This window comes from Triturus cristatus, chromosome 5_1 (genome assembly GCF_964204655.1).
Source record: "Triturus cristatus chromosome 5_1, aTriCri1.1, whole genome shotgun sequence".
NCBI classification, from domain to species: Eukaryota; Metazoa; Chordata; class Amphibia; order Caudata; family Salamandridae; genus Triturus; species Triturus cristatus.
The window spans coordinates 67,366,650-67,393,408 of NC_140587.1; positions in this window are offsets into that span (position 1 = coordinate 67,366,650).

Consider the following 26,759-nt stretch of genomic DNA (forward strand, 5'->3'; position numbering starts at 1 on the left):
GTTTGAAGAGGGAGGGTCGTCGTCGGATAGTCTTGGGTCGAAGCTACAGTGAAGATTTCTACATTCGTACGTAGGGGCATACGTAGGGGCATATTTATCAAACCTTCACGCAGCACAGCAAGCCAGCTTGCTGCTCTGTGCTGCATGAAAGGGCAGGAATGCACCTTATTTAACATTATATGGCACATTCCTCTCCTTTCCTCGTGCTGACACACAATGGGCTGCCTTGCCTCTGCGGAGAGGATTGTTTTTGTGCAAGAAGGGACACCTTCCTGCATAAAAACAATAATTTGAGGCCTTTTTCGTCTTTCCATGTGTGCTGCAGAATGCAGCAACATAGAAAGAGCAAACCATGAGGAAAAATAAAGGTATTTCTAATTGTTACGCCTCACCTGGGGATGTGTAGCATTTTGACGCATTCCCAGGTATACCAGCAGCTGTGGCCCGTATAGGTTAGAGCGGTAGGGCTATGGCACAGGCTGGGGGGGATTTCGATGGGCGATAAAGAGGGAAAATTAAATAAATAATTAATTTTCCCTCATCATCGTCCAACAAAATGACCCCCAGCCAGCCCCATCGCCCCATCGCTCTTACCGTCACAGGCCACGGCTGTCTACCATCAACAACTCAAGAAAATAAGCTCTACCTTAACATATATCAATGGATCAAGGAGATCTCTCTGATTCAATAGCTAAATTTGCCACCATAAAGAAAGGAACACACACTCATAGAAAGCAACAGGGAGTTGATGATGGAATTATGATATTTTTATTATTATTTTTTTATAAATTATATAATACAGAAAATTCAATAAGTGAGTTTACAAATAGCTCCTAGATAGCAAATAAATACAAAAAGTATGATAGTTGATAATGCAAAATACACAAAGTAATCGAAAGTGGGCCCCCATAGGGGATTGAAAAGAGTAAATGTACAATTAAATGACAATCAAATAATCAGGCATACAATACATTCATACACAATCAATCTTAAATGGTAAAAACATACATTAACTCTTCTTAAAAGTTGAGAGAAAGGGGGGGCGTGGCTTGGTGCCCGAAGGAGATGGCGCGTTCGGCTAGGAGCTCCGTTCACACCAGGGTTTACTGGCGGTTCGCGCCTCAGTTCCCACCAACGAAGGGCACCCTCTCCTGTCGGAACATGCCAAGATCATTTTTAATCCTTTTCTGGCGCTGAGGCACAGTTATTTTGGGTTTTACAACCCATTTTATTTTCGGTCGCGGCTCGTCAGCGGCCGCGGCCGCCATCTTGTTTATTTTCGCCCGTGACTGCCTCAGCAGTGCGCTTTGCCACGCATGGATCCCCTGGACGCCTCATGCATAACTACTGACCCCAGCACCTCCTGAAGCACAGTTGTGGACATTCTGCACTCTAAGGTGACTTTCTTTTTTCTCCTCAACATGAATATTTCCGCTGCCTTTTTCTGCTGACTGGAATTTTCAACTTTCCTCATATACGGCGGCCATCTTATGCTTCCAGTCTCCAACACCTTTGACTCCAACTTTGTGGCCTGGCATTTTCCTTCCCTTATTAATTTGCTCCCTGCTCCTTTTTCAGTTGGGCAATAAGATATTTTTTCTTCTTTTTTTTTGACTGCGCGCTCCATTGACGTGCCGATGGCGCATTGCTCTAGTCAGACTCAAAAACGTAGTTACATTAAGAACTCCAAACTATTCACGGCACTGGCCCACTTGGAAGCCTCTCAGTCTCTACCTTCAACTGAAATGACATCGACTGCGGACATCACCTCACAGCCTTCGGCAAAAGTGAACTCTAAGAGGTTAAAGAAGGACCCGCCTTCGCCTCCTAAGTCCTCCTCGCCCATCTCAATGGAGCTAATCCTCGAAGAGATACGGGCCCTGCGCCCTTTCATGGAGGAGACGAATGCTAAGCTGCAGATTCTCACTGATAACTGGGCCTCGATGGACGAAAGAGTATCGCTGGTGGAGCGTGACGTCTCCTCTCTTCAGGAATCCGCGTCCAAGGTTTCCCACATGCACACGCAGATTTCATTTCTTCAGAAGCAGGTGGAGGACCTCGAAAATCGTAACAGGCGCAACAATCTTCGCCTTTACGGCCTGGTGGAGGGCTGTGAGGGGAATGATCCCATCAGCTTTTTCAAATCCTTTCTCCCGAAGCTTCTCCACCTACCTGATGACACCTCACTGAATATCCAGCGTGCCCACAGACTTGGTCGAGCTTCCTCCTCTCCTTCCGCATCAACGAAGCCTAGAGGTGTAATAATGTACTTTCTAGAGTACACAGACTTGTTGAAAGTCCTCTTAGCCGCCAAAGCCTCTCCTCGCCTCACTTGGTCAGGCTCCACCTTGTTCTTTGCACAAGATTATGCCAGGACCACTGCAAACCGTCGCAAGGCCTTCCTGGACATGAGACCGGACCTACGCTCCATTGGTGCCAGATATGGGCTTTTTCATCCTTGCCTTTTTAAGGTCACTTATAATAACAAGACTACGACATATGAGGATCCTGCCCGTCTTCGAAGCTTCCTGAACTCCTGCGGTCAGCCCGGCATGGAGATAGCCGGTCCCTCTTCCCATCCACCATGACTTATTTTTGCAGCTGCAGCTTGATTCTCTAATTTGTCCTGCTTTAATGCTTTCATTTTCTTTCGCAGGTTCTTCAGAATGTATGACCTTTCTTCAAGATTATGCCTTTCATTTTGTCCTCTGATAGTGTTAATCGGGCTCTTCAGTTGGTCATATGTTTGTTCTTTATCAACGTGTATTCGAGTTTCTAACTATGTTCTCTTTCTCCCTTCACAGATCACTGTTTTGCGTTCCGTTCTGTTATCCCTGGTTGGACGTCTCTCTCACCCCGAATGCCCTGCCTCTCCCAGTTGGCCCTTCCTCCCTCCCCTCATCTCCATGTGTGTTTCTGCTTATTCCCAGTTCCTGATTGTATTTTTCCCGTGCTACCCCTCGTAAGTACTCTTCATTCCTCATTTATCATGTTTTTCTTTGCTTTATATTTTCTTATTGTACCTTTTCCCTCGTTGTTTTCAGATTTACTGGTGTCATTGCATTTTCCATGCTTCTCCCTTATCTTTCTTTCTTCATTTTTTTTTTTTTCTCCCCATTGTGTATTGGCTCTCTTGCTTGTATTCATCTCCCTTTACCTATTCTATTTCCCCTTGGCCCTTACCTACCATTATCTTTGAGTATTGTTGTATCTTCTTCACCTTCTTTCTGCTTTCTTGGCTCTCTCCTATTTTTATGGCTTCACTGGTTCCTTACTCACTTTTTCTTCTACCCTTGTCTTTTCGCGTCAGTTCTCATCTCACTCTCTTTTCCTCTTATGCTCCTGTCCGCTGTGAGGCATTTCCTTGCTGTCCTACTCTCCAATTGGTCCATTTTTTGATTAGTCTTTAATGTCAGTTCGAATTGTTTCCTGGAATGTTAGAGGTCTGCATTCTCCTATCAAGAGACAAAAAATCCTCTCTCATTTAGCCAAATTAAATGCAGACATTGCCTTTTTACAAGAAACCCATCTATCTGATGCTGAAGCTGCTAAACTTAAGAGAGGTTGGGTGGGGGCTGTATTTTCATCTCCGGGTGATGGTAAGAGAAACGGTGTGGTTGTACTAGTCCGCAAGTCTCTTACCCATTTGCTCTTGGCTTCTGAATCAGATCCTGATGGTAGATGGTTGTATGTCAAACTCTCCTCAAAAGGCGTCCCTCTCTCCCTCCTTAACATTTATGCTCCTACTGGAGGTGATCAGGTCTTCTGGCGCGCATTGGCCTCCCGCATCACTGAATATATTGATGATAATTTTATTTTAGCAGGTGATTATAACCTACCCTTTGATCCTTTTTTAGACAGGAACTCCAAGGCACCTTTTATCCCCAACAAGTCCCACAAGCTTTTTACTCAAGCGATATCCCAGCATAAACTCATTGATTCCTGGCGTCTCTGCAACCCCACCTCTAAAGAATTCACCTTCTACTCCCCGACTCATCATTCCCAGTCCCGTATTGACTATATTTTCCTCTCCCATCATATGTCCCAATCCCTCACCCATGCTGACATAGGCCCCATCTTATTTTCTGACCACGCCCCTGTTTTGATAAACATTGACATTTTACCCAAGTCCACTGGACGAAAGAGATGGCGCTTTAACAACACTTTACTCCTTGACCCCAAATTCTCCGCCTCCTTTGTAGACTTTACCACAGAATTTTTCAACATTAATGACACTCCCACTATGCCTAACCACGTTGTCTGGGATGCCTATAAAGCAGCAGCCAGAGGTTTTATTATCAGCTTTGTGGCTACTAAACGTAAGAACGCTCGTAAATGTACCAATGACCTCCTTTGTACGATTAAAAAATTAGAACATTCCTTCTATACATCCCATTCGCAAGAAAGTTTGACTGCTCTCATTGCTGCTAAGATGCAATTCAACAAACAATCCACTGAGGATGCTTCATTGTATTTGTTAAAATCCAGTTCAAAATTCTATGGGGGTAAAAACAAGGCGGGGAAGGTCCTAGCCAATTATTTAAAAGTCAAGCAAAACAAACTGAATATTGAATCTATCTACGATGTTAATTCTGTTTTAAAGCATACGGATGTTGATATTTTAGAGCAATTCTCCCAGTTTTATTCCAATCTCTACTCTTCTGAGACTCACCCCACTCCTCATTCTCTTGCTACTTTCTTCGCCACCATCCAACCACCCTCCAATTTCCCTGTTGATCTATCCGCCCTTGAATCACCAATCTCTAGCGATGAATTACTTTCAGCACTTCAATCACTCAAGAAAGATAAGGCCCCCGGCCCAGACGGATTCACAGTTGAGTTTTATTTGCATTTTTCCAAATTGTTGTTGCCCAGACTACATTCCCTTATTGATTCCTTCATATTGAATGGCTCTTCCTCAGGTACATTTTCTGATGCCCACATCTGTGTCATACCCAAAGAAGGCAAAGATACCCAACATTGTAAGAATTACAGACCAATTTCTTTGGTTAACATTGATTATAAACTGTATGCCAAATCTCTCGCCATCAGATTAGACCCTTACCTTCCCGAATTGCTAGGCCTTGAACAATCTGGCTTCGTTAAGGGCCGCTTCATCACTGATAACACCAGACTTTTGTTTAATGTCCTTTCCAAATCTCCACAGTTCCAAGACTCACTTGCAGCCATTGCCCTAGATGCAGAAAAAGCGTTCGATAGGGTGGAGTGGACTTTCCTTTTCTCCGCCCTCAAATGGTTTGGATTTGGCCCACACTTCATCTCCTTTATCTCCTTTCTGTATTCCAGCCCTAGAGCGGCGGTTTGCGCCAACGGTCTAGTCTCCTCTTTTTTCAATCTGGGTAGGGGTGTTCGTCAGGGTTGCCCTCTTTCCCCTTTTCTTTTTAATTTGGCCCTGGAACCTTTTCTTTCAAAGCTTCGTCAAAACCCCAACTTACATGGTTTCCAAATTTCCCAAACCAATATTAAACTTGCTGCCTACGCAGACGATATTCTACTATTCATGTCTAACCCTACATCTTCCATTCCCGCATTCCTAGCTGAAGTCCATGACTACTCTCAGATTTCAGGTTATAAGCTAAACAATGACAAGTGTGAGATTCTACCCCTTACCAAGTTCACCTTTAAACCGGACTTTATGGCGTCCAATTTTACCTGGAGCTCCTCACACATCAAATATCTAGGTTTACACATTACTTCCTCCCTCCCTGACACTGTTTCATTATGTCTCAATAAATGCATCCAAAAACTGTCCGACCTCACCTCTAGATGGCACCCATTATACCTCTCCTGGTGGGGCCGTCTTGATACGATTAAAATGATGCTCTCCCCGTTAGTCCTTTATACCATTTCTAACATCCCAATTCCTATCCCTGCTAAGTTCTTTAAGAAAATTAACACTATTCTCTCTTCCTTTCTTTGGTCCGGCAAAAAAGCACGTATGTCCCTGTCCAGATTGCAGCTCCCCAAGTCTGAAGGTGGAGTTAACTTTCCAAATTTTCCCGCTTACCACAAGGCATTCCTCTTGCGGCAAGCTTCCCAATGGCTGCAAGACCCTGCTGAGCCGTCCCCCTTATGGGTTGTCATTGAGCGACTTTCCTTATCCCCTTTCACTTTTGCTGAATACCTCTCATTCTCACGCAAGCCTCACTTCTCCTCCATTCCTATCCACAAGTTCACAGCAAAGCTGCTTCTCTCCACCTCCCCAAGCCCCCCTTCCTCTGTAGCAGAGTTTCTCAATTCCACCATCTGGCACAACAACAGTATAACCATCAATCGCAAACCCTTTTATTGGAAAACCTGGAGACAGAGGGGTTTAATCTGGGTATCTCAACTCTTCTCTAATTCCGATTTCTTATCCTTCTCCGTTCTCAGTCATCACTTCCATCTCCCCCGTTCTTCTGCCTGCAAGTATCTTGCGCTTAAAAATGCAGTCATGTCCACTTATGCTCTTCTCTCTAACCACCCTACGCATCCTCGCCCTCCCAACCCTACCTCGCACCTTCATTCCTTCCTGCGCACTCACCCTACAGCCTCCTCATTATACCACTCGTTCCATGCGATTCTCACACCCAGACCAAAATCCAAAGTTGAGGAACAGTGGGAATCTGATTTTGCCATCTCTTGGCCCACCTCCCTGTGGGATAAACTATGGACCAAACTTCGCAAGACATCTAGGGCTGCCTCCCTCACACAAACTCTTTTCTTCATTTACAACAGACTCCTCTTCTCTCCCCAGATGTTGAATAAAAGATTTTCTTCCACACCTGATCTCTGTTGGTCCTGTTCTGCTCCTAACGCCACTCTCTTTCACATGCTTTTTTCTTGCACTTTCACGGAAAATTTCTGGACACTAGTTTGGGCCCAAATCAATGCCATATTCCACACTACATTCCCCTTTTCTTTTGTCAATATTTTTTTAGGAAGCCTTTCTCCCTGCTGGGATGACATTCATCTTAATACGCAAATTGTTGATTTGTTGTTAGCTGTTGCGTTCCAGCAAATCACCGTCAACTGGAAAAACTTTACGAATATCTCTTTTAAAGCATGGTGGTACAATGTGTGTTATAATCACAGGCTAGACACTGTCTTTGTGCACCCCCTTAGTTTAGTTGCTAAACGACATGATTTATGGCTTCCTGTAACCTTGTATCTAGATATCTGTGCTAAAAGCTCTTCCCATGTATCACCTATTCAGCAAGAGGTCTCTAAGCCTCCCTGAGTGATATTGTTTTTCATTTGTATTATTCTTTTTATATAAGCTTCTTTAATTTTCATTATTACCAGTGCTGTTTTTTTATATTTAGCCTCAAACCCTTGTTATCCTCTGATTGATTGTATATTTTCACTACCATGTATTACCTTTCTTCTCCAATTGAAGACATGTTTGTATTTTTTTTTTTTTTTTCTCATGTATTGACACCTTTACTTATCCAATAAAAATCTTTTGAACTTAAAAAAAAGTTGAGAGAAAAAAGGTGAGCAGAGGGAATAACTCCTCGTAGTGTGAGGGTGTCTAGGGTCAGGCACCACTGGCTCATAAGGGGGGGATGCGTCAGAACAAAGGCAGTAGGACACGCCGACGCGCGTTTCGGTGCAATCACCCGCTTAAATAGGGTGCCACTTTCTTCAGGGCGTTTTCTTTGGTTTCAGGGGGCCTGCAGATACGTAACATGTAAAAAAAGGGAAAATTAAGAGGAAAGAAATGGAAGAGGGAGATATATCGATGTCAGAATAAATTACAATACATGATTGGAGCTTTAAGCATTCAACAAAGTTAAAGTAAATCAAATACTATAATGAAACAACTTAATTCACAGGTCACAGATAGACCAGACTTTAGGTGGCAAATAGACATTCACATTCGGTACAATATAGATAAATTGGATATTAAATATTTCGACCAATGTTCAAAAGACAATCTAAATCTAGAGAAACAATTTTTTTGCACCTCGTTGGTCATCTTTCATGGGATGGACCACCCATGAGTGAACCAAAGACAGATCTAAGAAACTAAGTACCAGCAGTATCAGAAAATCAAACATTAGGGTAACGATCACTGCTAGACAGTGGTTCTGTCGCTGACCCAATCGTAGAAACGATGGGTCTGAGGGGTGGATCAGTTTGGTTTTTATGCGTCTTAGGAACCCCATAGATAATGTCAATTACTGCTTTCATCCTACCGTGTGATATCTGCATGAACTCTGAAGACTTATCCTATGACCCCCTCAGCCGCCCAGATTGAAAGGCAAGCTTAATCCCTCTTTTGCCTTTCTACCCTGACTTCTAGAGTGGACCACTAGTAAGCTCCACCGTGACTTATCTGATTTCACTTTCTTATTGTTTCCACTTTTTAGAACTCCATCGCAAGTGGTACTATCCCTCGCATTTTCTGCCATCTATTGCAACCATCATTGAGGTTTCGCCTCTTCTCGAGTTGGGTGAGACCCCATAATATACATCAATAATCATTATTAACTCATTATATTCTCCCTTAGCAGTGATCGTTACCCTAATGTTTGATTTTCTGATACTGCTGGTACTTAGTTTCTTAGATCTGTCTTTGGTTCACTCATGGGTGGTCCATCCCATGAAAGATGACCAACGAGGTGCAAAAAAATTGTTTCTCTAGATTTAGATTGTCTTTTGAACATTGGTCGAAATAGTTAATATCCAATTTATCTATATTGTACCGAATGTGAATGTCTATTTGCCACCTAAAGTCTGGTCTATCTGTGACCTGTGAATTAAGTTGTTTCATTATAGTATTTGATTTACTTTAACTTTGTTGAATGCTTAAAGCTCCAATCATGTATTGTAATTTATTCTGACATCGATATATCTCCCTCTTCCATTTCTTTCCTCTTAATTTTCCCTTTTTTTACATGTTACGTATCTGCAGGCCCCCTGAAACCAAAGAAAACGCCCTGAAGAAGGTGGCACCCTATTTAAGCGGGTGATTGCACCGAAACGCGCGTCGGCGTGTCCTACTGCCTTTGTTCTGACGCATCCCCCCCTTATGAGCCAGTGGTGCCTGACCCTAGACACCCTCACACTACGAGGAGTTATTCCCTCTGCTCACCTTTTTTCTCTCAACTTTTAAGAAGAGTTAATGTATGTTTTTACCATTTAAGATTGATTGTGTATGAATGTATTGTATGCCTGATTATTTGATTGTCATTTAATTGTACATTTACTCTTTTCAATCCCCTATGGGGGCCCACTTTCGATTACTTTGTGTATTTTGCATTATCAACTATCATACTTTTTGTATTTATTTGCTATCTAGGAGCTATTTGTAAACTCACTTATTGAATTTTCTGTATTATATAATTTATAAAAAAATAATAATAAAAATATCATAATTCCATCATCAACTCCCTGTTGCTTTCTATGAGTGTGTGTTCCTTTCTTTATGGTGGCAAATTTAGCTATTGAATCAGAGAGATCTCCTTGATCCATTGATATATGTTAAGGTAGAGCTTATTTTCTTGAGTTGTTGATGAGCTTATTTTCCCCTTCGCTCTCCTTATTATCTAAATTGGGGTACCCCTGTTTCTAGTGGACACGGCTGTCTACCAGTAATTGTCAATCTAGGATTGTACCATAATCCATGGTTGGATGCGTGGGAACAACCATGTTTAACTCATGGGACACCTCCCTGGGACAGAGTAACACAATGCAGCGAATTGTGCTGCATTTCGTTACTCTAGATTTATCAAGCCACTAAGGGTCACGAAGGTGGCCTTGCATGGCTTGATAAATCCAACTTTAGTATTGCGTCCCCGCTGCACCCTGTTGCGTGGCACATGGGCAGGCGCAACACAATGATAAACATTCCCCTATAGTTTCTTAACTTCTTCATTGACTATATGATCTACGGTGATAAAGCAGTGTGATCTATAGAGGATCAAAATGCTATAATCCTCCTCACTGTGTAATCCACAGAGCGCAGCACCTTATACTTCTTAGAGCTCTGCCGTGAAAATAATAGGAATTAAGAAAAACGAAAATCCTCAATTTCTCCACCATTTTTGTCTGGTCATCTTTTTAATATCAAACGTTATATAAGAGACTCCACTCCAACTTTCTAACTTCAAGGGGATGAGGGGTGTACTTTTCGATAGGCCCACCAAGTTCCTCATGAAGGCCTGTTCCACCCTCAGAAGGCTGAATACGTTCTTATGGCCCCAAAGTTCAGCGCCATAGATGGATGCGGTCCGAGCTTGGAGGCCATAGATCTCAAGGGCGGGTGCAACCGGTTTGGAGATCGATGCTCTCTGAAGCTTACCAATACCCCCTGCTATTTGTGAAAGTCTGAGGGCTGATCTGGCAATCTGGTGGCCCCAGCCAAAATCCTCCGTCAAAGTGATCCCAAGATAAACAAAGGTTTTGACTCGTTCCAACGGAACACCATTCAGAAGAGGGTTCGGGCGCGTACGCCTCAGGGGATTAAAGATCATAAACAAAGGTTTTGTCCAAATTGATCTCCAATCCCCTCGAGGCACAGAAGCACACGAAACCATCCAGGACGCGCTGGATGCCCGAAGATGTTCGGGATAGCAACAGAGTGTCATCCGCGAACATTAATGCGGGCACCCGACCGGTCGTCAACCAGGGAGCATCATTATCCTTTACATCGTTTAAGGTATCGACAAGGCCATTGATAAATAAACTAAAAAGGGTAGGGGCCAAAACGCACCCCTGCCAGACACCCCTGGAAACAGGGAAGCGGTCTGAGAGATCCCCGTGTCTCCCGCACCTGACCCGTGCATAATTTCCAACATGCAAACTGGTCAGGATATTAAGCAGGTATGGTGGAAGGCCCAGGTAAGCCAATACGTCCCACAATTTTTCCCTAGGGACTAGGTCAAAAGCAGCCCGCAGGTCCACAAAAACAAGGTAGAGGCTGCCACCCTCAACCCTTGTAGTTTTCCAGAAAAGGACCTAGAGCCGGAAGATTTGGTTCAAGGTTGAGATACCGGATCTAAATCCAGCCTGGAGGGTAGACAATATTTCCCATTCCTCCATCCAAGCTTGTATCCTGTCCAATATGATTCTACCCATTAGTTTTTGTGTTGTATCTAACAGGCTAATGGGCGTATAATTCGAGGGGGTAAGTGGGCATCCCTTCTTGTATATGGGGACAATCTCAGCCCCCAGCCAGGTGTCCGGTAGATCAGACCCCATAAGAATCGCATTGAAAAAGATAACAAGATATGGCGCCCATATTTTTGGCTGGGATCGGAACAGGTCCCCCGGCAGTTTGTCGAGGCCGGGAGCCTTGTTTGGGAGCAACCTAGCTTTGGCAGATTCTACCTCCTTCAAGGTGATGCTCTCTTGAGAGTCAGAGGAGTACAAGCTAAGTCCCGACCCTCCACCCAAGGCCCCCGCCAGTCGATACTCATGGCGGGGCTCTGGGGCAGGGGGCCGTGCAAGTGTCGCGGCTCCCTCCTGTTGGAGCTTTAGGGCGAGCTTAGGGCCTAGACGAAATGTGTCATCATACTCCAAACATGTGTATAGTGCCCCGAAATGTGCTTCCCAGGCTGAGGGTGCAATGTTTGGGAAGATGGCTTGCCCGGCTCCCTTGGAGCCTGTACCAACAATGGCCCAAAATGTCTTTGCGTCCTTAGTCAGGAGCGCACTTCTCAACTCTTCCCACCTTGTTTGCTCCCAGTCCCTCTTGGCTCCCTCGATTGTCTTTTTATAGAACAAACGGGATGACCTGATTTCTAAACAGTCCTTAAGTTTAATTGCAGTAAGGAGATCCTTCTTGGCATTCCTACAGGTGGCATTATACCATGGGTGTATCTTAGCCCCACCTCTTCTAGACCTAATAAGTGGGCAAAGAACATCCCCCAACGCACTGGCCAGCTGTCTATGGATTTTTACAGCATGACCGTATGAGGACAAGTCGGCCATCTCAGCTATCCATGGGATAGCAAGCTGGTACAATTCACCCAGCCTAGACGGGGAATCCTGAAAATGAGGCCATTTGAGCCTGCGTCGATTGTTCGAGACCATAAGGGGCATGATCATGCTGGTAAGACCCGCTTCAGGGTTAGTCAGCCCAAAGCTCCCCGGCTTCAATGTTAGGACAAGGGCATTGTGGTCACTATCATATCTCGGTTGCACTCTAAATTCCAACAACCTATCCCAGTGTCTTACTTCCATCATGATGTAATCGATGATGGAAGTTTGTTCTACCCTGTTAAATGTAGGAAATCCCGGACGGTCAGGGTCCAGTCTCCCATTACACGCCCGCAGAGACGTAGCAAATGAGAGTGATTTTTTTTGAAGGACCAACCGGGTCCATGTCTTGACAGGAGGGATCTTTGGTTCCGGGATACACCAGAACAGGTCTTCATCATCCTGCTCATCCAGATCAGGGTTAACCAAGGGCTCAAATTGACAATTAAAGTCCCCACCAACAATTATTGTGACTGAGGGGTCAAGTGTCTGAATAAAAAGATCTAGTGCTTTAATCGTGTCTGACTCCTGCCCGCTCCTAACTGGCCTAGAGTAAATATTTATTATGGCTATTTTTGGTGAGTTCAGGGGTGTCAATAACACACATTGAACATCAGGGGAGTCAGTTGGTATTTGGGTAGCTTGAACGCTCAAGTGGGTGCCTATCCGAATTGATAGGCCACCAGATGGGCGACCTCTGCCACTAGTTACTGCCAAGATGTGAAAAGTTGCGTAACCTGGGCTAACACTCTCCTCTAGGGCCCATGTTTCCTGAATCAGGCAGATATCGTGTGTTGCCATGAAGGTGCTCCAGTCAGGACTAAGTAATTTGTTTTTAAACCCCGCTACATTCCACGAAAGAATTTTTATAATTCCATCATCTACCTTACCAGTGTCTTTTGGAATCCCTGTTGCCATAGTGGAAGAGCCATCGCAAGTAGGATTCTCTGGCTGAACTTTCCTTTCCGTTTTATCTATACTAGGAGCTTCCCCCCTACAGTAGTGGCTCCCCGCGAGTGCTTTGCATCCCCCAATTCACTCCTTCCCACCCAATTCAAGGAATTGAATGGTGTACCTTCTGCTGAGGTAAAGGTTTTGATATATCCCTCCAGTACAATTAAAGGGGTGGATGTTTCACTAGTGTTATTCAGAACTAGTTCCTTGTCGGGTGAGCGTCAATCTACCTGGTTCAGTACACTAAACCTATTTCTATGCGCAAGGGATGACAGAGGGGGAGTATAAACATGAAGGTCCTCCCAGCTTGTTTGCCCCTGTTGCACTCTAGGTGGACCACCATTTTGGCCCTCATCATAAATGGCACTTTTACAGTGAGCTGGTCTCAGATGGAGCATAGGATAAAAATAAGACAGGGGGAGGGGGAGGATTTGAGAATTTAATCTAGAGGGAGACATACTACAGATATAATCAACGGCAGCAATGTCCCTAAAATTTATAACTACACAATTCCCTGTAATAGTTTTAGGTCCCTTCCCAATCCAATCTATTCGTCTTACAAAGAGTATTTCCCCAGAAATGTGAGAGGGGAGAGGTCTGTTTACATTAAGCCACTGGATGCACTTATTTTTTAAGTCAGTATGGCCTTCATTTTTTCCCTGGCTTAGAAGTGGTACCCCCGTTAAGCCTACAACATACGGCAAAGATTCTGGGGGAAGATCAATGGTTTGCAACGCCAACGAGGTAGCTAAAGAAGATGATGGCTTTATATATGTTGGGACCAAGACATCAGAAGACCCCCTTACCAATCTATGTCTTTCGCATTCTGTTTTCTCATCACTGGGAGTGACTTTTGCTTTGGGAGAAACTGGGGCAGGGTTCCCAATTACCTGGGGGTCATCAGCAACTGAATTTGTACATAGGGGGGGGCTAGTGGTTTCCAAAGCTGGCTCATTGTTGGTGGGGGCCAATCATGTTCCTTGGCTCCTAGTAACACTATCAACTACTAAGGCAGTCCTAGCTTGAGAAACCATACCGCCAGCCTCACTAGAGGCAGACTTCCCATGTGGGACCGTTAGCGGCATTTTCCCCAGGCCCATATTATTAAGAGTAGAGACTAATCTATTGATCCTAAACGCCAGGGATTTAATGTATTGGCCAATAGTCTGATCCAAGAGAGACTGGAAGTCAGCTACTAAGCTAGTAACCCACAGCGGAGCTCCCACATTTACTGGGGAAGGGCCGGTAGTAGCTAGTACAGAATCATGTTTAGGCCCTATGTTTTTATTTGGCTTTTTTACAGGTCTCCTTTTCTTGCCTCTAGGGCCTGGTTTATTTAGTATGATGGTGTTTGGGGGTGATGGGGGTGAACATAGGGATGAATTGCTAGCTTTAGCATCTATAGGGACCTGGGCACAGGGTAAATCAGCAAATGACGACGTAAGAAACGAGCTTACGTCAGGAGGGTTTGTTACAATTGCTGAATAGTCCCCTGCTTGCTCTACCAAGGGGGCAGCAGGAGTAATTGACAGCCTTCGCTCTGTGTTTTCAATTGCAGTTACCACTACCCCAATGGTTTTTTGAAGCATCTTGTCGATAGCCGTTAGCGTAGGGAGGGGTTGTGTCGTGGCCACCTGTTGTCTCGTCACGGGCGGGAAACTGCTACCTTTTGATTTTTACCCATTATATAGGATGGTTGGCAGAGATAGACTATTCCGACAGAGCCTTTGCTAAGAAGCCCAAGGGAATAGCCCTAGTTCCAACAAAGGGTCTTCCCCCTTCCCCCCCCTCTCCCCTTACACATGATAGTCTAACTCTTCCTTCTCTCTCCGACAAGAGGAACTGTGTACCTTTTTTGTTGTAATAGTAATAATCAGTAATAACAGTACCTTTGGGTAAATGTCCAGGCTATCAAGGGTGTCCAATAACAATGTTAGGGGGGTGGCCCGTCCCTGCCTCCTCCGGCCCCTGACGGCCACAGACAGCCCGCCCTTTGCCCGGGCTTAGCCCGGCACCGCCCGCGCGCGTCCCGCGTTGCGGGAGGATGCCAGCAATTATATACCTCTGAGAATAAGGGGGTGGGGCTGCCAGTCCACTTCTAACCCCACTGCTCACTGGGGCTTGTAGTCCGCACTTCTGCCCCCAAAAAGACCACACAGGCTGGTGTACGATGCGTCTCCCGCGAAGCGGGAGGCGCGAGGTGTTAATGTAGCCTCCGGCCGTCAGGAGGTGGGGCTGCCAGTCCACTTCTAACCCCACTGCTCACTTGGGCTTGTAGTCCGCACTTCTGCCCCCAAAAAGACCACACAGGCTGGTGTACGAACCAATACCAGCAAAACAAAAGGAAGTGGGAAACCGACCTTCAGAAAAACATGGGGTCAGAAGCACTGTGAGAAAGCACATAAGTTAGCAGTAAAAGAAGGATACAGAAGTGTGGTTCACCACAGGGTAGCAGCAGTTCCATCCTGACTGTCTTCCAAGCCCCTCATTAGGGGTGGCACTTTTTGAGTTAGCTTTTGGAGCACTAGGAGGCTGGCTCACCTCTACAGCTTTGGCTCCTTCAGCATCTGAGGACAGACTGGTATCAATGCCAAGGGTTTCTGGTAGTCAAGAATGGTTGGGGAAGTTGGCCTACCATGGACGCTACCTTCATTTCTCCCAACTTAGGCAGGAGTGTGAAGTGTTTGTAAGTCTGTCCACTGCACTTAGGATGGGTCATTGCACATTTACAGTCACAGTCTCAGTGCCACAGTGGGACCCAAAAGCTGAAAACCACAGCTCTGTTGTCACTTTTCTAAGAGAAGCCACCAACAGTGATGGGAGGATGTCAGAGGATGTCAGACTGTCTGTGTTTTCAGGCACACAGCTTGTCCATGAAGATGAGATGTTCTCTGTGCACCTGCAAGAGAGAAGAGGCCTTAGACTTTGGGATCCTTACGGGGAAGAGCCACCAAGTCAATCAACTCTCATTCCAATGGCATCCAAAGTGGAAGTCACCTCCACCTGGAAGGTATTTATGGCAGCACAGACCCCAGGAGGGAGATCCTTGCTCATTCTATGATGAAGTGATAATGATTATGGAAGAGACTGACTATATCAATGGAACCTAAATGCTGCATTCATTAGCAAAGTGACTCATGCAGTCAAACCTAGACATCGCTCACATTGAGAAGGGGCTGCATGTGCTGATAGTAAACCACATGATGGTTCTCTGATTTCAGCTGTAAGAAAGGAAAAAAGAATCCTTCCCGCTTTAAAGACCTGGGGCCATATGTATGAACACATTTTACCATAGACACAGAATGGGTAAAACCCTTTGATACATCTGGCCCTTGGTCTCTGACATCAGAGAGTGAAGCGGGCAGAGATCCTCCAGATCCTCCAGCTCCCCCAGACTGATGGTGGTAGGATCCAGGAATACAGAAAGAGTCCACCTGTAGTAGGAAGGATAATCTTGTGAAAAAAGGTTAGAAAGCTGCACATGGCCACCATGAATGTTGCCTACTCTTCAACCTCACATAATTAAAGCCAAGTAGTCAGCCTACCTGACAGAGCCACACATTTCAAAAGTCCTGAGAGGTCTTAATGCAGGAGGATGCAGGAGAAGGAGTCCTATGAGGGTGCCATATGAGTAAACATGGGAGCATATTTACGAAAAGGTCACAGAGCGCAGTAAGTCATTATACTGCACTGTGCTGCGTGACAGGGAAAGGGCAGAAATGTGCTGCATTTAAAATATTTGGACTCATTACTGCCTTGTCCCTGCACTGGTGCATTTTTGGCTGCCTAGAGCCAGTGCAGGCACCCTTGCGCCATGATGCAAAGGGGCCTGTGTTGCATGCACATTCCTGCTCAAAAACAATCCTGTGCGGAATATTCCTCTTTCTATCTTTGCAGAATGCAGCACACATAGAAAGAGGAAGTTATGAGGAGAAATAAAGATATTTCTCCTTGTTACGCCTCCCCTTGGAAGACGTATCTTTCTGATGCATTGCCATGTTTACCAGTTCTGGTAAATCTGGGAATGACTCAAAAACCATGGGAGTTGCTTGGGAACACCCACATAATGCCCATGGAATGACTTTCCAGGGCAAAGTAATGCAGAGCAATGCAATGCAGTGATTTGCACTGCGTTTCGTTACTCCAGATTTATGAAGCCACTCAAGGCCACGCAAGATGACCTGGCATGGCTTCAAAAATCTCATTTAAGGTTTACGTCATGCATTGCGTGGTGCAAGAGCGACACAACCCCTGTCGTAAATATGCCCCTAGATTTTTATATTGCCATGGTGAAGAATGTTGAAAAACAAACATTAACTGAGATGGTACCTACCGACGGGCGATTGAGAGATGTGAAGTCATAGGATACACAGGACGGATTCTCTTAGACTGTTCATCTTTTGCAGAATTCCAGATCTTTCCATTAACATTAGCCACAGGCTAAAACCAAGCCCAGTCAGGGGACATGGCCTCCCACTGAGCCTACAACAGCTGACCAAATCCACCTGAACTACATCTTCAGGATCTCTCAAACGTGGGCTGATGCCTTAGTCACTAGTTGCATTGAATTAATGTAACTAAAAATAGGAAATCTTTTGAAAATTACTTGGTATAAGGGTGAACTAATGTAACATTTACTGATATTGGCCAGCTGTCAATTAACTTGCTCTAGTTTAATAGTTACAGTTGAAGGTGACTACTAAACATGGGGGGCCGAGTACAGAACCTGTGACCACGTTTGACGGACTCCTGCACATGCACCTGTGAGGCCCAGAGACAGCAGGGGCTACCGGATTGATTTTGCCCTCGCGTTACCCTCCCGCCGTCGCCTGCAGCCGCGACCGCTGTGTGTGGGGAGCGCTTGAAGGGACCACAACACCCAGGATCCCTTGGGCTAAGGAAGCGGAAATCACGCATCCAGCGCGACTGGGGGCACTACTTAACAGATCACGCCCTCCGGCAGAGCGGGGGCCGAGTACAGAACCTGTGACCACGTTTGACGGACTCCTGCACATGCACCTGTGAGGCCCAGAGACAGCAGGGGCTACCGGATTGATTTTGCCCTCGCGTTACCCTCCCGCCGTCGCCTGCAGCCGCGACCGCTGTGTGGGGGGAGCGCTTGAAGGGACCACAACACCCAGGATCCCTTGGGCTAAGGAAGCGGAAATCACGCATCCAGCGCGACTGGGGGCACTACTTAACAGATCACGCCCCCCCGCGACGCGGAACGCGCGCGGGCATGCGCCGGGACCGTCTGTGGCCGTCCGGGGCCGGCCGAGGCTGGGCTGGGCCTGGTCCCTAACATCTTGTTGAGGGTGCTGAAAGAACATTAAGGTACTGTTCATTTGTTGTAAAATCGTTAAGCTATTGTGGCCCTCTGCCCCCATTCTACTGTTTGTATTGGTTAACTAGGTACCAAAGAGGCCTGTTGCAGGGATACCCTCTGTATTGTGTTACGCAGTGATATCAATCCTATAACTGCATGAACAGAATGGCATCTAACACTCGAACCAGATCTTCTAAATTGAGCACGAAGGACCACGTCACTCCATCACAAAAGAACAGCTCAAAGGGTACCCCCGCCCAAGTCCCACCACAGCAGACTGCCATTGACAGAATGTTGCTTAAGGCCATTGGTGAAGTTTCGAACGAAATCGAGCGCACAGAAAGACGGCTCTCATTAACTCGTCATTTGAGCCAACTTGCTTCACCTATTACTAATACGCCCGCGATCACCCTTGACTCGTCCCAGGAGGCCCCGCTGATTGATACTTCTCCGCTACAAATAACTCCCATCGGTGATACACTGGACGATGGCAAAGGGGGAAAGACGCGAGCGACGAAGAAAAAGGGTAGTAGCAAGAGGCCACCTGGACCCAAAAAGACTAAAACCCGCACGACCTCCAATTATTCAGACGCTCCAATTGGAGAAGCTACCCGTGACCAAGCATTGGGCACACAGGCTCCCCCGGGGTGGGTGTCCCAGACTATTAACGATCTACAGTTACATTTTGAGCTACTGATCAACACTCAGATGAAACAAATCCTGAGCAGGCTGGACAAAATTGTTTCTCTAGTGAAGATAAGGGGTGGAGGGACAGGCAACACTCTATTTCCACCACTGAGCAACAATCCGGCCACTGAGTCGCCGACTGTTCAAATAACTAAACCTGGAGCTGAAGATCAGCCCAATAATAATATGCCTATCATTCCACCTGATAACACCCCAGCAGGGCCCTCTAATGCTACTATGAGAACCTCACTATTGCCAAACACGACTCATTTACAAACGGACAGGACACACACAGGCCTTTCCGCGAACACAGCCCACGCAAATTCGGCACTGCTGCACACTTCGCTGGAGTTGCCACACCGCACACAATTACCCCCACTCAAACCTACTCCCATTGGGCCTTGTATACACTTGCCCCCGGATGCAGCCCCGTATGTCATCATACTTACAGGGGTCCCAGAGTTAAAACCTGGGTACACAGAATCGCATGATGACCTCAAGAACAAAGTCACACATTGGCTAAATAAGAATAGGCCATTGCCGAGGGACGTACAAGGAGAAATCCTACATGTAAGAAGGGTGAGATGGCTGGGGAATAGGCAAAAGAATGTAGTTGGTGATTGTGTGGTGGTGAATTTCAGGGATTATAGGATAGTTGACCACATATTAAGCTGGGGTCCGGCGGCTCAAAGCAGTAACATAAGCTCACTACCACTGGGGTTCTTTTATGCTGCTGACAGAAGCACATATCGCCGAAATGGGGGCAGTTATGATAAAGATGAGTATTTGTGGGATGGCAGGGTTCACCACGAAATGAAGTCATATGCCCCCCCGGGGAGCCAAGGCAGAATTGCCCTAAGGAACAGATTCGACCCCCTGGGGTCTCTGGAGGAGGTGGATTGACTGAACGGGGTTAAAGCTTATGCTGAGCAAACACCGATACAACTAAACACTGCACAAATTACTCCCGTCGTTATGATCTCCTGTCAGCCCAAGAGGAGCAAAATTTGCATTCATCATCCAACTAGAGGGAGGTCCCCAGAGAAAATTACTGCAAACAAACACAAAACAGTGAATAGGCTGGATAGCCCAGGTCAAAGGCAAGAGGAGGTTGAGATTAATGAGGAACTAGCTCATGTGGCCTCACACACACAGTACCCACAAGTTACTCAGACCCCACTAGTGCTTAATACAGATGGAAATTTGGGAGAGTCTGACCACACTATCCCTAAAAACTCTGCCCCAATAGGGAGAATATTGCAGGAAGGGATTGAAATGGTCTCATGGAATGTAGCTGGGCTGTCCTCCAAATTTCACAATCAGGAGTGGAGGCAATACATTCTCAGATTCCACATAATCTGCCTGCAAGAAACTTGGGTTGTGGACCATAATCCTTACCATTTAGCAGGATACAAATGCTTTGCTGTTCCTGCAAAAAAACTGGCCCCGGGAAGAGCAATGGGAGGGTTAATCACCTATGTGGACCTACAGTTAGTAGGATCATGGATTGATTTAAATTGTAACTCTCCCAACATACAAGCTATTGGGTTTAAAGCAAGCAGGCTAAATGCTGTCTTAATTAACGTATACAATGCTATAGCAGGGAGTGGGAAAGGGCAAATAATACATGACCTGGACACCTACCTGATCCGAGAACTGAGCCTAAGGAAGATAGGTAGGGAGCCATGTGTGGTCATAGCAGGAGACTTAAATTGTCACCTGTGTCCAAATCTGAGCCCATCAAAGGGTGCCTGGACCGGTTGTACACTGGCAAAAGGGGCGCACTTTGAACACACACCGGGAGGGCTGGAGTTACAGAGGGTCCTGGAAAACCATATGTTGAGGCATACATTAGACCTGGTGGGTTTTAAAGATAGCTGTGAGGTCATACCTACATTCAAGGGGAGAGGGCAATGCTCTATTATAGACTACATAGTTGTCTCTCACCATTTTAGGGATTGGATAAAGGAAGTAGGAATTGAATGGAGCATATTCAGTGACCACAACCCACTAGTACTGAATATCAAAAATTGGTTTGCCCGAAATGTGAAGAAAAGGACCGAGGTTATTAGCACAATGAGGGCAACTGACCAAGGGAGACGCCTCAGATGGGCAAAAGTGGATGGGGAGGCCTTTTATAAATCTCTAATAGAGAAAGCCAAAGAGATGATTGAGGTGTGTTTAGATCCATCACTTAAAGGTCCCGTGGTGGTTAAAGCGTTCGAGTCTATGGCACACCTTATAGATGGTTTACTTAAAACATCTTCGATACCGGTAGTCAAGACTTTCCCTAGATGGTTTGACAAAGACTGTTCCCGGGCCCATAAAGAGCTAAAAGCATGTTTAAAAATAGTTCCAAAAAACAAGAGGGATATTGCACAGTGTAGGATTGCATATAAAAAGGCAATCAAACAAAGGAAATTGGCATTGCAAACACAGGTATGGGAAGACTTGCGGGACGCAGCTGATAGAAGAGATTCAAGTGCATTCTGGAAAATAGTTAACAAACCCTGTTTCCAGGACACTGCTGCCCCAGTAATTGGCACATCTATTCTCCCAGAGCAATGGTCCAAACACTTTGAACTACTGTACAATCACTCGAATGTGAACTCGAGGGGTGATGGAAATCTTTGCCCATGGGCATCTAATATCGAATTCTCACTGGAGGAAATAGCAGAGGGCATTAAAGGTCTTACAAAAAATAAAGCCCCCGGCCCGGACGGAATCCCTCCCGACCTCTATTTAAGTAGGGTTGAGCTCTGGGCCCCAATCCTCACAAGAGTAATAAACACAGGAATAGCAACCGGTTTGCCACGATCTTGGTCTGAGGCCACAATAGTCCCAATTTTTAAAAAAGGGAAAAAGGACGATCCGCAGTGTTACCGCCCCATATCACTAATTGATGTGACTGCTAAAGTCCTGGGACGTGTAGTTCTGAATCGCCTATTAGACTGGGCCACTGAACACCAAATAATTACGGACTTGCAATATGGTTTCAGGAGTGGAAAATCAACAACAGACCAATGCCTGAACCTCTATCTAATAGTGGCCAAATACACCATTGCAAGTGACCAGGCCGTATATTTGGGGTTTATGGACCTCTCAGCCGCTTTCGACCATGTCAACAGGGAAAAACTCTGGGCTCTGATGATTAGATTAGGGGTAGAGCAGGGCCTAGTGGATATTCTAAGAGCACTTCACTGGAACACTTCTGCTAAAGTGCGCTTTAACTTGGAGGGTGACACGACAGCATCCTTCCCTTGCACAAGTGGGGTGAGACAGGGATGCATCCTGGCCCCGTTCTTGTTCTCTCTGTATATAAATGAGTTAGACCGAGCACTATGTGAGATGAACGTGGACACCCCCAGACTAGGATCCCGACCAGTTCCCGTGCTACTGTACGCGGATGACGCGGTACTCTTAGCCCGCACACCCAAAGGTCTCCAGAGCCTGCTAGATGGGTTCGTCAGCTTCATGGCTAGTTTAGATCTATCGGCCAACCTCACCAAGTATTATGTGATGCTGGCTGGGTCTAAACCTTGCAAAAGATTTTCTTACAAAATAGGCACACATAAAATGGAAAAGGTTGAAACCTTCTCCTATCTGGGTATATTGTTTGATGGGCTTTTAAATTTAAAATTTTTAACTGAAGAGCGTAGGTCAAAGCTTACGGTATCCACAGGGGCCATAATGAGTTATGGGCGCAGGCTGGGCAGGTGGTCCCCCGAGCAGGTTATGCACCTATATGGCTCCATCTGTTGCCCCAAAATATTATACGGGGCAGAAGTGTGGGGCTTTGTAGCTACCCAGCAAATACAGATTGAGGAGAATAAGTTTCTGAGAAAGATTCTCCAAACCTCTCAGAGTATATCGGCCTTTATTTGCCATGACGAATTGGGTAGAGCATATATGGAAGATCTGATTAAAATCAGACCTATTATGGCCTGGCTAAAAATCTGGACCAATCCAGAGGCGGGACTGAGCAGACAAATAGTCATTGACTGCATGAATAGGGACAAGGGAATGTGCATACCATGGCTGAACTACGTCAGGGTCACCCTGGAGAGTTTAGGGTGTAAGGATCTTTTTTATAACCCACTAACAATAACTCCCGAGGACAAAACCAGAATTAAAAGAATGTTCTTCGAAAAACTGATCACACGAAGAGCGGTCCTTGAGGAAAGTAAGCCTACAGTCCGCGCCCACATAATGGTAAAGACAGTAGAAGGTATGGAACCGTACCTTGCCCTCATACACAATGCACAGGACAGGTTCTTAATTACACGATTTAGGTTCGACCTTCTACATCATCTACTGGCTGACCCGCTTGGTTTTACTGTCACAGTCGAAGAGAAGGGTACCTGCGGCTGCGACAATAGGTCTCCTCAGGATACCCTTCATTTCGTTTTATTATGCCCTTTTTATTCGATACCTAGACGTACATATTTAGTAAGGATTCTTAAACAAATGAAGTTTAGACATGCTAAGGTCGCTCTTTTATATTTGCAAAGATCTGAGAACCCACTAGCACTGGCTTGTATTTTAAATTTTATTAAAGTTGCAATAAGACTTAGGAAAACCAGGGGACTCCCTTGATTTAACTGTGAATTGGGAATGAATTGATGATAATGGTCTCTGTGCAGTTATTGGATTTGTAATGAACTGAATGTTGTTTTTTAACTGTATATTTGTACTTTTATGATATTTTTTAAATATCGAATAAAGGAATTGAATTGAAATTGACTACTAAACATGAACAATGATGGCAATAAGATTATTAGAAACACGTCTTGCTCTAATAACTGGCTTAGTTTATTATTCAATGAGCTCACGGAGTTGTTTAGTTCAGTACTGACTTAGTTGACAGGTGTTCTTCTATATGAATAGTTTCTTGGTGTAGGAATGTGCCCTTTTTAGGTCGCGCAAGACAGCACAGCTGTCTCTTCGAGACCTGCTGTAATCAGTCTGTGTACATCAAGTCCACCCCCTTGCAATTGCTTTTCATTTGTCTATGTCAGTGTCCTTTAAAAATCCCTGCTTGCTAGTGGTCAGACCTGCTCTTTGTCCCTCCTTTTTCTCTTCTGCTCCTCCCACATAGCAGGGACCTAGTACTGTCTCATTCCACTATGGCTCTTGTTCGGTTCTCTGGGAGACTATTTTGTCCTTGGTTTCCTGCTCTGTTATTGTTTGCCTGTGTTTAGCTTCAGCATCCTCTCTGCTTACATTCAAATGTAAGATTCTTCCTCCACCCCTCTTAACACCACAGTTGTGCTACTGCTGCCTCCCGCTCCTTTGCTTGTTAAGAATTGTCAACATACTTTATCAGCACTTCGGTGGTTCCTCTATTGTTGTGTATTTCAAGGCTCTGTGCCCCTCCCCCTCCCAATCAGTCAGAAGGCTCCAGCCTGCCTCACAGCAGAGCCAGGCGGAGGGGGAGGGAGGGTTGTGCTGCAGGCTGCCTCAGACTGGGGGGCACTACTGTCTGTGCCTGCCCTGCTCCTCACAGCTGTCTGAGCCATGGACCGGTTTTGTGTGTACAGAGAACGGCAGGTTCTTTTTAATATGTCTATCTTCCGGCAGGCTTTCTATCTACGCGGCGCCCTTTCACAAGCGCTCTGCTGGGTTTGCTTTCCTTCAATTCCTTATCCTGTCCCCTTCCTCGCTCCTCACCGCACTCTCTATGCTCTTCCCGCCCCTCCCAAACAGTCACGGGGCTCTCCTCAGGCAGTTCCATGTAAGTAATTCTCAAAGCTTGTTTTTCTTTACCTCAGTCTGCAATAAATCAAGTGAGTAGAGTAGCCGCCACATCTGTCCGAGGCGGGGCGGCTGCCAGTGGTTTTTTAGGTCTCGCCTGACCAGCGCTTTAGCGCTGTTCTGGCGAGACTTATAGTAAGCGCGTTTTGGAAGTGCAAACAGTGGCTTTGCAGGCCTCCAACTACAGTGCATGTGACCCGTCCGGGCGCGCGCACCATTTGGAGTCCTGCAACCACTTGTTTGCTTTCACTTGCCGTGATTCATCGCACCATTTGGCAGCCTGCGTGCCCGCCCCCACTCCCCCTCCCACTCCGTCAGCTTCAGTGCGCGCTTGTTCTTGTTTAACTTTTATTCGTTCACTAAATTTTCTAAACTTTTGTACCATATATAGAATCTATCTAACTTTTTGAATTACGTCCACAGGGATTTTCTATGGATTTTTTGTATTATAATTTATCATCAATTTTAGCTCGACGAACAAAGGAGCAATACAAATTCTTTTCATGAGAATAGACACACACCGTTCATCACACACTCCAATATGGCAGCTATTCTTGATGTTTACTTTAAGTCCTTTCTCCATGTTGTTTTCAAAAGAGTAGGAACCTACGTAAGATGCACATCCGGCGTTCTAAACTTAACGAGGGAATTTCGATCAAGAATGAGCGTATACAGCTACTAGACACCTGGTAACGTCACGGAGGATACTTTGATACACATAAGGTATGACACGCTGTTTCTGTACCGATATATTCAACGAGATTGTTGCGATTTATAGATCAACGCATAGATATACTGTGGTTAAACTACGTTCTTGTTTGGTGTTTCACTTAGGCTGTAACTATAGCCTGACCGGGGGGATCATTTTGGTGTCACGCAAATGCATATATATAGCTTACTCAGTGCGCATAATTCAGTTTAGAATTAAACATGAGATATTATGGTTATCTACAGAGAGGGGTTTTCTTGTTGATAATTTTGTTATTAGAGACGGCTAAATGTATGGCCCTTTTCTAGTATGAGCATTTTTGTGATTTGTACGCATACTCCTCTGGGTTTCTATTTTGATGTTGCCTAGAAGTTTTACGGTCTAACCGCTTTTGATTTCGCCAATGTGTGAATACTGCTCACCTAGAAGACTGGTGGCATTTCAGCATTCAACTTTGGTTATCACGTGAACAGTGTTTGTGTCCGTTTGCATATCCCATATGGCTAACAATTGTTACATTTATTGGACGCTTTAGAGATTCACACTTATATGCATTAGGTACTTTGCGTTTTACTTTACCCTCCTAAGCCATTTATGACACATTAGCTGTCAGCAATCTTGTTAAATTAATTATTGTTCATTCTACAGCACATATAATCTCGGAACTGGACTAATTAAAACCAGGAAATTCTCATCCCAATATATAGATGTTACCACAACAGAACCCATTGCGGTTTGGAAATATCACCGCATTAACAAGTATGTTTTTTTGACTTAATTAGTTAATTTATTTTTTTAATCATGGCCACTGAATATCAAACTGACCTAGCATTCTTAATTTTCCCTTCTTCATTTTCAGAATTAACTGATACACAGAATTTAGGTAGTTACAGGTTCAACTCTTATTTTTCTTTAGAAACCTTACCCCATACTAACTCCACTCATTTTTTCAGACAATCGTCCACACATTTTAATCTTATCAGCAAATGAGAGAATTTATGTTCTCTCTGGTGTCACGATCACTCTAATAAACTTTTTCTCTCCTCGAAATCCTTTCTCATCCATCTCATTATATAAGATTGAGCTATTGAGCACTATATATCCTAAATGCACACTCTTGGGCTCTCCATCGCTATTAGGTTCATAGACCTTCTGTTCTGCAGAGGTATTTGTGTTAATTGTTCTGATGTTTCTGTCCTACTCCTTAAGATTCTTCACCTTCTAATTATTCTTCATCACACTGGTGATTTTATACCAAGATGGAGCTTTATTTGGATTGATTTAATGATGGTTGTTGTGTCCTAAATATATGTGCATTTTATATTTTGTCAATTACTCTGT